Raw genomic sequence first — 13,103 nt, forward strand, 5'->3', positions numbered from 1 at the left:
ACTCTACATTCTCTTATGTGTGATCGTCCGTACCTAAAAATTGGATCTGATATACACTTTACTGCAGATTTACTTGCAATACCAACACCAGCACTATTGCACCAAATACTCTCCATTGGCACTTTTCCAGCCCACTGTACCTTTCCAGACAGACATAAACAAGATTTGGTGCTGCTACTGGAAAGGAACAGGATTCTAGGAACAGTCTACGGATCCACCTATCACTAGACCAGTGTTTCTCAAACTGTGGGTCAGGGCCGACTATGTGGGTCACGAGCCAATTTCAGGTGGGTCCCCATTCATTTCAATATTTTACAAGGGTCGCCCAGAAAGTAATGCATCACATCTTTTTTCTCAGCCTACAGTAATGGTACGAATGCGAAACTTTAGATATACATTATTTGAATTTTCAGGAGTGCGCACACAAATTTTTGGTTTCTTCAGACAGATAGCGTAGCTGCAGCAGTGTTTCAAAATGGCGTCTGTAAGTGATGTATGTTACAAGCAGCGTGTTGTCATTGAATTTCTCACTGCAGAGAAAGAAACTGTTGGGAACATTCACAAACGTTTGTGTACAGTTTATGGAGAGTCTGCAGTCGACAGAAGTATGGTTAGTCGCTGGGCACAGAGGGTGAGGCCATTAGAAGGCGGTTCGGCAGAGCTCCAAGATTTGCAGCGTTCAGGGCGGCCATCCACGGCTGTCACACCTGACAAGATGCAGCTTGCTGATGTGCTCATTCGCGAGGACCGACGCATAACGACTAGGCAGTTGGCGCTGAAGCTGTCAATCAGCAAAGGAAGTGTGTATGCAATCATCCGTGCTCTTGATTACTCAAAAGTGTGTGCACGATGGGTTCCACGCTGTCTTATGGTGGACCACAAATCTCTCAGAAAAAACATTTCTTCTGAGTTGCTGAAACGTTTTGAAGATAAGGGGGAAGCGTTCTTGTCCAGGATTGTGACAGGTGATGAAACCTGGGTTCACCATTTTGAGCCCGAAACAAAACGACAGTCGATGGAATGGCGTCATCTTCAATCTCCATAGAAGAAAAAATTCAAAGCAACTGCTTCCGCCGGTAAGGTCGTGATCACTGTGTTTTGGGACTGTGAGGGCGTCATACTCATTGATGTGATGCCAAGAGGAAGCACCATTAATTCTGAAGCTTATGTGAAGACATTAACCAAACTCAAGAAGCGCTTCCAGCTACTTCGGCGACATAACAACCCAGGTGAATGTTTGATTCAACATGATAACGCTCGGCCTCACACAAGTTTGAGGACTTTGGAACACATCACTAAACAGGGTTGGACTGTGTTACCCCATCCACCCTACAGCCCTGACCTAGCTCCCTCAGACTTCCACTTGTTTGGGCCATTAAAGGATGCCATTCGCGGAAGACATTTTGAGGATGACGAAGAGGTGATTCGCACAATGCAGAAATGGCTTTGTGACCAGAACAAGGAGTGGTACCGACAGGGCATGCATGCCCTTGTGTCTCGCTGGAGGAAGGCCATAGAACTGGACGGAGATTATGTGGAAAAATAGGGAGTGTAGAAGAAACATCATTCTTTCTTGTGTGTAAGTTTCATTGTGTTCAATAAATAATTGTTGAAGAAAAAAAATGTGGTGCATTACTTTCTGGGCGACCCTCGTATTTTAAATACATTAGACTTGATGCTATCATTGTATGTGACTGCATGTGGGGAAATGTTACAGACCTGTACTTTTAACAAGCTACTATGTATATTCTTTTAACTATGATAATAAATGGGACTCACTCCTGGGTGTGGGTAAGATGGCAGCCTAGGATTGTTCAAAATGTTACTGCTTGATGATGTCACTTTTGGTCATGACATTACTTCTGGTGGGTCCTGACAGATTCTCATTCTAAAAAGTGGGTCCCGGTGCAAAATGTGTGAGCAGCTCATGAGGAAGCTGCTCGAACCATTCACTAAAGAAGCTATACTATATCTCCAAAACTAGACGTGATAGGGCAAAACGGATGCCATTTTTGGAATCAGCACCCCAAATTCATATCAAACCACCATAAAGTTTGGGAAAAACTTTTCTGACCCTCAATTTTGTAGACCTGTGTTATCATACAAATCAATTTAGTTTACAGGATAGTGGGTTGCCCTTGAACACAGGAGACCTGATTTCTTACTCTCTGGTCAGCTGTGAGAGCCAGCATGGTTAGTGTGTTGGAACTGGGTCAGGAAGATTCAAATTCCTGCTTAGTCATGAAGCTTACTGGCCTATTTGGGGGTAGTTCTCTCTCAACCTTATGTGAATCAAGAGGAGGAGCAGGAGATATACACACTGCTCTGAATTCTTTGGAGAAAGGGTAGTATGCAAACAAAGATGACTCAAGTCCAGTCACTATCACTTAGCCTAACTCATGAGGATAACATGAGTTATGATGGGAGCCTATCAGCACTACACACAATTCCCTTACTCCATTTTTTACTTTGCCATTAGGAAAGTTGCCATATTACAACAAAGTGGATAATATTATATTTTAGGTTGCTGACATGGAGCTAACATACACAAGCAGAACTACATCCAGAACTTGGTTGCTGATCTCTTGAAGCTCTTCGCTAATCTTGCTCAGCAAAGTTTTCTGTAGAGACTAACTCAGGAAACCTTTTTTCCCTCAAAGAGAATAATCCACTAATGCTGAAAATGTGATTATTAAGTTTTCCTTTAAGAAATACCTGGTCAGTCCTGGATATCCTATTTGTGGGTACTGCAAATCAGTACCCACTCATTGCTGCTCAGATCCAGGCATACCTGCATAAGGTTGTTAAAGATATTCATATGTTTCAACCATGCTTCAGGCATATTGTTCATCTATTTTGTTAGCCAACATACAGGCTCCAGGTCCACGTCAGAACCACGTAGGGAAGCAGCCAGAGTAAAAGACCATGGGAAGACATTGTTCATTGTCAGACATGATCAGTAAATTGCAAAATACAGGATGTAAAAGTTTAAGAAAATTCATTTTAATAAACTCAAGAATTGGTCAGAAAAGTCCAGTGTGAAGCAAAGCTAAAAGAGAAATGAATCCAAGACTTCAGTCATTGGGCTCCTTACCCAAGAGGAGTTTGTCCTTTCTTTCTCATCTCATAGGCCATAACAAATTATGTAAATATTGTGTAAACTCTCTCTCTCTCTCTCTCACACACACACACACACACACACACACACACACACACACACGCTCTCTCTCACTCTTCTGGATGATGTTTTCAAGAATGCATTTTCCATCACTATTCAGATGTTTTCTGAAGAAAGCACCTCTGGTGAACCACCTTGGAACTCTAAAAAGGGAATCCACACTTTACTCACAGAGAATTGTACATAAGAACATAAGAACAGCCCCACTGGATCAGGCCATAGGCCCATCTAGTCCAGCTTCCTGTATCTCACAGCGGCCCACCAAATGCCCCAGGGAGCACACCAGATAACAAGAGACCTCATCCTGGTGCCCTCCCTTGCATCTGGCATTCTGACATAACCCATTTCTAAAATCAGGAGGTTACGCATACACATCATGGCTTGTACCCCATAATGGATTTTTCCTCCAGAAACTTGTCCAACCCCCTTTTAAAGGCTTCTAGGCTAGACGCCAGCACCACATCCTGTGGCAAGGAGTTCTACAGACCGACCACACACTGAGTAAAGTAAAGAAATTTCTTTTGTCTGTCCTAACCCGCCCAACACTCAATTTTAGTGGATGTCCCCTGGTTCTGGTATTATGTGAGAGTGTAAAGAGCATCTCCCTATCCACTCTGTCCATCCCCTGCATAATTTTGTATGTCTCAATCATGTCCCCCCTCAGGCGTCTCTTTTCTAGGCTGAAGAGGCCCAAACGCCGTAGCCTTTCCTCATAAGGAAGGTGCCCCAGCCCCGTAATCATCTTAGCTCTCTTTTGCACCTTTTCCATTTCCACTATGTCTTTTTTGAGATGCGGCGACCAGAACTGGACACAAAACTCCAGGTGTGGCCTTACCGTGGATTTGTACAACGGCATTATAATACTAGCCGTTTTGTTCTCAATACCCTTCCTAATGATCCCAAGCATAGAATTGGCCTTCTTCACTGCCGCCGCACATTGGGTCGACACTTTCATCGACCTGTCCACCACCACCCCAAGATCTCTCTCCTGATCTGTCACAGACAGCTCAGAACCCATCAGCCTATATCTAAAGTTTTGATTTTTTGCCCCAATGTGCATGACTTTACACTTACTGACATTGAAGCGCATCTGCCATTTTGCTGCACATTCTGCCAGTCTGGAGAGATCCTTCTGGAGCTCCTCACAATCACTTCTGGTCTTCACCACTCGGAAAAGTTTGGTGTCGTCTGCAAACTTAGCCACTTCACTGCTCAACCCTGTCTCCAGGTCATTTATGAAGAGGTTGAAAAGCACCGGTCCCAGGACAGATCCTTGGGGCACACTGCTTTTCACCTCTCTCCATTGTGAAAATTGCCCATTGACACCCACTCTCTGCTTCCTGCCTCCAACCAGTTCTCAATCCACGAGAGGACCTGTCCTCTAATTCCCTGATTGTGGAGTTTTTTCAGTAGCCTTTGGTGAGGGACCGTGTCAAATGCCTTCTGAAAGTCCAGATATATAATGTCCACGGGTTCTCCCGCATCCACATGCCTGTTGACCTTTTCAAAGAATTCTATAAGGTTCGTGAGGCAAGACTTACCCTTACAGAAGCCATGCTGACTCTCCCTCAGCAAGGCCTGTTCGTCTATGTGTTTTGAGATCTTATCTTTGATGAGGCATTCCACCATCTTACCCGGTATGGATGTTAGGCTGACCGGCCTATAGTTTCCCGGGTCCCCCCTCTTTCCCTTTTTAAAAATAGGCGTGACATTTGCTATCCTCCAATCTTCTGGCACCATGGCCGTTTTGAGGGACAAGTTGCATACCTTAGTCAAGAGATCTGCAACTTCATTCTTCAATTCCTTAATAACTCTTGGGTGGATGTCATCAGGGCCCGGTGACTTATTGATCTTTAATTTATCAATGAGGTCTGAAACATCTTCTCTTTTAACCTCTATCTGACTTAACTCCTCGGTCAGGAGGGGCCGTTCGGGCAGCGGTATCTGCCCGAGGTCTTCTGCCGTGAAGACAGATGCAAAGAACTCATTTAATTTCTCTGCCATCTCTAAGTCTCCTTTTATCTCCCCTTTCCCTCCCTCACCATCCAGAGGGCCAAACGCTTCTCTGGCGGGTTTCCTGCTTCTAACATATTTGAAGAAGCTTTTATTATTCCCCTTAATGTTGCTGGCCATGCGTTCCTCATAGTCTCGCTTGGCCTCCAGTATCACCTTCTTACATTTCTTTTGCCACAGTTTATGTTCCTTTTTATTCTCCTCATTAGGGCAAGACTTCCATTTATGGAAGGAAGCTTCCTTGCCCTTCACAGCCTCTCTAACTTGGCTGGTTAGCCATGCAGGCACCCTCCTGGATTTAGTGGAACCCTTCTTTCTTTGCGGTATACACCTCTGCTGGGCCTCTATTACTGTTGTTTTAAGCAGCCTCCATGCACTCTGGAGAGATTGGACTGTTTTTACCCTCCCTTTCAACCTCCTTCTAACCAGCCTCCTCATTTGAGGGAAATCCGCCCGTCGGAAGTCAAGGGTTTTTGTTAGAGATTTGCCTGGTATTCTTCCCCCAACGTGCACGTCAAAACGGATCGCAGCATGATCACTGTTCCCCAATAGCTCAGTAACGTTTACATCTCTAACCAGGTCCTGCGTACCGCACAATATTAAATCCAGAGTCACCTGTCCTCTGGTGGGTTCCGTGACTAGCTGATCTAAGCCACAGTCATTTAGCACGTCAAGAAATCCGGTTTCCTTATCGTAACCAGAACACAAATTGACCCAGTCAATATGAGGATAATTGAAGTCCCCCATGATTACAACCCTGTCCCTCCTTGTCACCTCCCTGATCTGTTTCCTCATTTCAAGGTCCCCATCCAATTTCTGGTCTGGAGGACGATAGCATGCCCCCAGTATTACATCACTGCACAAGCCTGGTAATTTAACCCACAGAGATTCTACGGTGGAGTCGGACCCACCTTCAATCTCTACTTTGTACATTGTACATACAACTGAGAAAAAAATGGGGCTACTCTCATCAATGAAGATTCAGATACCCTTAAGGGAAGATGTCCAAGGCTTTTGCCTTAAGTTGTTTTGCCTGGGTGCATGGGAGGAAGGGCAGCTGAGACAAGCAAAGGAGGATAAAGGTAAACAATCAGTTGGCTGTTTTCCTATTTGTTGCAGATGCCACTTGAGTAGATTTATCAAAGCAGTACACCCTCATTTTGTGAGTTAGAAATGAAAACAATATACAGTAAAGGAGGAGGAGGAGCCAACAGTGGATGAACAGACATGTCTCCAGGGGCTCCTGAGACAGTCTGTTTCCCCCCACAAAAAAACTGCAGGTGTGAAGAGGATCTGAAGATCTTTATCAGGAGAGATAAGATCTTTCCACAGTGCAGGTACCAGAGACTTTGAAAGCCCGACTGGGGGGGCTTTCTTCTCGGAAACCAAATCGTCAGGGACAGTATTGGAGGAGGTGCAGTGTCTGCAATCAAGCTGCTGGCTCCGTGCTAAGATACTATATGGAAGAAAAAGCATGAAGTGTAAAGTTTATGTTGGAATTTTAAGATATGTGTTTAATATTGACTGATTTGGCTAAGAGCCCTGGATACACTGAAGGCATTAATGAGAAATTTTTTAAGGATGCTGAAAGTGCTCTTTATCTTTGTAGTGCAATAAATCGGTCGTGGATTATAATTATAAATATAATTTGGTGTGTGGACTAAAATCCAGAATTACTTTTGGACAGAATTTTTATTAGACTTGAAAGAGTTTTGTCTCCTTGAGACTGTTTCTTTCATTTTGTTTTTCTCCATTAATTACACTGTTATCTGTAAGAAAAATTCAAAAAATGCCTGACTGAAAAAACATGTGGTAGAAGTAAGGAGAATAATACGCTGTGGACATCTTGTGGATCAGAGAGAAATTGCAAGATGGAGCCTGTTCCAGATATTTGCACTCAAATGATCCTCAAAAATTTAGAAAAATTGCTCACAATGAGAAGACAGCAGATGAGTTGGTCCTTGCAGATTCAAGCCAGTTTAAAGACTCTCTCTCAACAGATAGATGTGTGCAAGGAGCAATTGGAAGATGTGAAGAAAACAAGATAAACAGAAGGAGAAAGCGGAAAAGATTATGGTGAGGGATGAAATCATCAGGAGAGTGGATACAGAAATTAGAAGAGTGGAAAATCAACAAAATCTAGAGGGGATGCTGATGGAGATTGAAATAGAGAAGATGGACAGAGTAACATGGGTGCACAAAAGACAAAATTTGTTGGAACAAGAAGAAAACATATCCCAGTTAATTGGAAGAATGAACATACCTTATACAAGAAAGTGTGGGCTTATTGGATTCTGTTATGGAGATAAATTATTAAAGATATTACAGGAGAAAAAATGGAAAGAAAGAAAAAGAAACCTGAGGGTTAACCTGAGGGTTAAAGAAAATTGGAGGATTTTATTTAGTTAATAACTAAATTTACTTAATAAATATATACAAAATTGATATATATGAATTAGAATGAATTAGAAAAAATAGCTGGAAATGTTAGCATGTGGATGAATTGTTTTATAGGTGGTTATGTTAAAGAAAAAAATGTAATCAGATTGGAGAATTAGACTGAAGAATGGTAAAGAACATATGATGTAAGAAATATATAAATGAGTAGAAGTAGATGGAAGAATTGTTTTATATGTTATATTTTGGTAATTAGATTATTTTGTTTTAATATTAATGAGTAATTGAAGTAAGTTTATGTTTGATAGAAAGTGAAAATTTAGAAAATATAGTACAGGGCATTAGGGAAAATTTAGTATATATTATATAAATAAATGGATAAACTAATAAGAGGTAGAAGTAGATGAGTAATAGATTAGGAAATATAGTATGATTAATGAGTAATGGTATATGGTATTTAGCACTCCTAAATGTATGTTATATGTTTGTATGCCTGTGTGTGTTAATTATAAATAAATAAATAAATAAATAAATAAATAAATAAATAAATAAATAAATAAATAAAATAACATAAAATAAAATAAAATAAAATAAAATAAAAACAATATACAGTATAAGGTAGCAGATATCCACCCTGATACAACAAAGAGGGGAAATCCAACCGAGCCTGGAATGGCATTGTTGAAAAACTTTGGGATCAACACCAGAAAAATAATCTTTGAGAGAAAGATTGCTGAAACAAATTATCCAGAAATCTAATAGTTTCACCATCTGGGGAAGTGCTGAAGTACTGTTTAAACAATTTGTTTGGCTTAGACGGGTTCAGTAAGGCGAAAACTGGAAGACACTGTGAGAGCAGTTTTAGTTGCATTTCTAAACACTTGCCTCTCTGCACCCAATCTACTAATAAAGAAACAGATACTTTCTTTACTCTGATACAGATACTTTACTCTGGAACAGAAGGATGAACTTAACTCATGAGGTAGTTCTTTGACATTTCTTTCATTCCAGCTGCTCGGAACTTCAAGCTTTCATATTTAAATAATTCATAGCAATTGGAATGCAACTTCATTCATTCATTGTAAAATACCAAGCCTCTTATGTTCAAAAGATAACCTCTCTTAAAGTTTGCAAGCAATTGGTTAGGACTCTGGTAATTTTTGATCAAACACTAGGATTTATTTATCAAGCACTACAAAAGAGCTCTTTCAAAGAACTGTTTGTTTACTTTCACGAAGTGTGTTTGACAAAATAAATGTTGGCAAAATGCCCATAATCCCAAATCAATTCTCACTTTTAGAGGCATAATTGTAGGTTTATGGATGCTTCTCTGTGCCATCTAACATTATCAAAACAGCCCTGCAACTGCACAGCCATTTGCAATGGTCAGTCATATACTTCATTCAAGACATATGTCTTCCATCATGGCAGATCTTAAGGGCTGAGTAATGTTAACAAGACTATGCAAAGATATGATTTAACAAGCACGTCTTTCATTCCAAAACCTTCATTTTCTTTCCTTTAAGATTAAAACAGAGCAAATAAATAAATTCTCTTAAAGTGAAGTTCTTACACCATCCTGAAACACAGTATGAACATATTTGCAACAAGAACTTGTGTATTTGAAGACATTCCAACTGAATCAACCATCTCATTTTGCCTAATAGGTTAATTTTGGCTTCAAGCTGTTCACAGCAAATGCCTAAACTATGAGAAATCAAGTACAGTATTAGTCTAGCTAGTATTAGTCTAGCTTGAAATCAAGCTCCCAGTTTTGTCCAGCTCACAACAGACTCCAAAATTAAATAATTTTCAGAATGGATTATCTTTCACCTGTAAGAAATGAACCTCTTTTGGAACAATTTTGGAATACAAGTTATTGATGCATTTGAAAATGCAACATGCCCAAGATCTTGCCTATATAGAAATGTTAATGAATGACATTTATATGAGGGAAAAAAACTCAAGGAGTGAAAATAAAGACAGATATTTTGTTCATATTGCTTTATTTACACACATCAACCTATGTATATTTTTCATCCAGTTCAAACTTGAACACTGAAGCATAAAATCTAAATGCACAAGCTAGTAACATTTAATCTTAAGCACTCATGTTTCTAGTATAAATATTTAGAAAACAGAGGTGAATTGTTAGCCAGATATCCCTGGTTATGCAATGGCACAGAAAAAAATAATAAATTTGGGGGGACAGGTAGAAGGCTGGAAAAATGTTTCTTTTATTTAGCATCTTGAATAGGAAAAAAATCTGAAACATTCTCTTTTAGAATAAGGAAAACCTTAAGGCAAGATAAATATTGTTTTAGTTGCCCTTTCTTGCCTCAAAATGTTTTCTAATAATTATTTAAGATAATATACCATATTAGATCATTATAATACCTCTGCGCTTTAAAAAATGTACACCTCAAATGCTCTCATCCACTCCTGTCTTCTGCAGAATGTGAAATAAACTATGGATGGAAATATACACATCAAATCAGGAAACAAGTGAACATATCAAGAATAGAGAAGCCTTCTACAATGTGTACAACACTTCTGTTCTCTGATGTCCATGAATATAAACATCAAAATTCAGAATCAGAAGATAACAGATTCTGATTAAAGAAACTTGAAATGTCATATTTACAAGCATATATTATTTTTTTTAATTGTGTTTTAAATTAAGTTTCACATGGCTAATTTTGTTCACACAGTTACTATGCTCACTGTGTGTGAGAATACACTACTGAAGAATTCCCAGGAACTTCATGTGCCTAGCTCCTATTAAATCTTTAGTGTTCTGATCAATTAGGATGGAGGCAGATATTAGGTTTTTTAGTGAAAGAGTTGAAGCAGCTAGAATGTGGGATGGTTGCTTGCGCTGTACGCATATCCCACTATTGCTGTTAAGGTGTTGAAGATTTTTTGGACTTCTTTTTTCTGTTTCTGGATAATGCTGACAGTCTGGAGATGAGACTGCTTCTAAGTTCAGGTTATAATGTTCCCTTTTTTAAAAAAAAGGGAATAAACAAGAATCAAAAACAAACTATAAACATTTGTAATACTGTTTATAGTTTTTTATTCTTATTTATTCCCTTTTAAAAAACCAGCAAGAACTAAGATTTGCTTGATAATCTTTGTGATCAGCAGCTTGTTGCTCCATCTCAAGGTTTACCTGCAGTTACTGATTTATTTTTCACATATTTATACCACGCTTCCTCCTTCATGGTGGTGTATGTAGTTCCTCTCTTTCTTTTGTCCTTACAACTGTGTGAGTTAAGTAAGAGATTGTGACTGGCCCAAGTTCACCCACGAAGCTTCATTGTTGAGCAAGGATTTTAGCCTGGATCTTCAAGGTCTAAGTCCGACTCCCAAACCACTACACCATCCTGGCTCTTTAAAAGAATACTCTCTTAATTTTATACATTTTCCAAACAATACAATTTTAGGTTCCCAGTTATACATGATATATTTTAAGTTCTTAAAGAACCAATGTATGTTGAGACCCAGAAAATGTACCATATATTTCAATTTTCCCAATCCCCCTTCCAATGGAGAAAACTCACTATTTCTATAGGACTGCAATATCTGAATATTTTATATGTTTAGATAGTCCAAAAGCTATGCAAGACTGGCTACTGGATTATAATTGATTACAAAAACACTAGTTCTGCAAAATTTAAAGAATATTTAATAGAAATACACAAATTGTGGCTTGCTCAGTTCCCACTGAATTTCTTCAGTTAAACATCAATGTACCGTATTTATCGGCGTATAACACGCACAGGCGTATAACACGCATCTTCATTTTAAGAGGGAAATTTCAGGAAAAAAATAAGGGTAGCTCAGAACTTTTTTTTATTATTATTACCACATATAAGGTAAATAATGTAAAAGGACAGTAAAAGCAACTGTTTTAACAAAAGAAACTTGGATATTTTGTTTTTACAAAAGTTTACTCAGAAATCACTATCTGGGAAACCAAGAAACTCTTCATCTTCACTGCTATCTTCAAAATCGCAATGAACACTGCTGCTTTCACTGCTACTATCTTCATAAATCAGCTCATCTTCTTCACCATCCAAAGCATTACTTATGCCACCTCACCTCAATCCCTCCCCCTCCCCTCCCCAAAGAAAGGGTCTCCACTTACCATATTCATCAGCTGCCAGCGGCTGTGATAATATGCGGCGGGCGCAGCGCTGACATCACGTCACGATGCTGCGCCGCCGCTAGGCACTATTGGGAACGGGATCCCTTAAAGAGGATTCCGTTCCCTGGACATCGGCGTATAACACGCATACATCATTTGCCCCCTATTTTCAGGGGGAAAAAGTGCGTGTTATACGCCGATAAATACGGTAATTGTCTGATATCCTCCAGTCGTTTCCTAAATCTCTACTTCAGATGGAGCAATGCAAGAGTACTGTATACCACTACAAGCAAGGTGCTGTCTTATATCCAGACAGCTCTGCTTCATTTGTAGTCCGAGGCAATTTTTCAAATTACAAAGCAGCACACCCATGTTTGCCACAAACTGTACATTTAACAGGGAGCCAAAGCCAATCACATATTCCTGGCAAACATTCCTGGAAGATACATGCATTTCCTAACATGACTTTTTAAGTTCAATATTACATTTTTAGGTGTACTTCTGGAGAAAAAATGGGCAAAAAAACCCCAGGGGTCCACGCTCATCAAAAATGCAAAGACCCACACCTGGGCTCTGGCTGTTCAAACCTCTCCCAGGATGCTGCATATGGGATTACTGCTGCTGACATCAAACTATCTCTTCAGTTTTATAACTGTTTAAAAATATAATGAACATTATATAGTGCATAACACACAAGTACTTCCTAGAATAATTTACAATTCCAGAAGGACCAATGGATATCCTATAAGTCATGAAGACATTACTGTAAGGCAATGGTGCCATACTTGGATATGGGAAAAAGTAAAAGCATATTCACTTTTAACATTTTCTGACCATCTAACCCAAACTGTGGTTACACAACACTAGACAACAAATTTTTACAAAGGTCATGCCCCCAAGATTAAATCAGTCATTTCTTATAGATTACAGTGCCAAACACAAATATGACAATGAAAATGCAAGACTGGCTATGGTTTGTGAGAGATCTGCAACAGACATGTACTGGTAGATGTCCACTTTCCCACCACTTATGTACGCAATGTACTGTGCATCTCTGAAACAAGAGCCAACTGACTGATTTTATTATCATTTCACTGTCAACACATCTAAATTAGTAAAGATTAGCTATTTTCATTTCAGAGGCAAATTGTGCATTGGCTAGTGTAACAGATTCCAAACAAAACAATCACTTGACTTTACCAAGAATCACTGCTAATTAGTATTTTTAAGATTTCCCAGCAGATGCCCTTCCATACGGCAAAAACCTATTTTAACTAGGGCTTCTTGATTCTCAAGGCACAGGAAGCAGTAGGATGAACCAAAGTTGTCCTGGTCTTGTCAAAAGTCAGTCAGGTCAGGATGGGA

The 13,103-nt window shown here is 39.6% G+C and overlaps 1 protein-coding gene across 1 annotated transcript in view; it reads right to left on the reverse strand.

The window, feature by feature from the left end:
- Window positions 1–13,103, reverse strand: part of TDRD3 (tudor domain containing 3) — a 99,624-nt gene that overhangs the window by 8,324 nt on the left and 78,197 nt on the right. The gene's annotated exons all lie outside the window — the stretch shown is intronic.

This window comes from Tiliqua scincoides, chromosome 3 (genome assembly GCF_035046505.1).
Source record: "Tiliqua scincoides isolate rTilSci1 chromosome 3, rTilSci1.hap2, whole genome shotgun sequence".
Classification (NCBI taxonomy): domain Eukaryota; kingdom Metazoa; phylum Chordata; class Lepidosauria; order Squamata; family Scincidae; genus Tiliqua; species Tiliqua scincoides.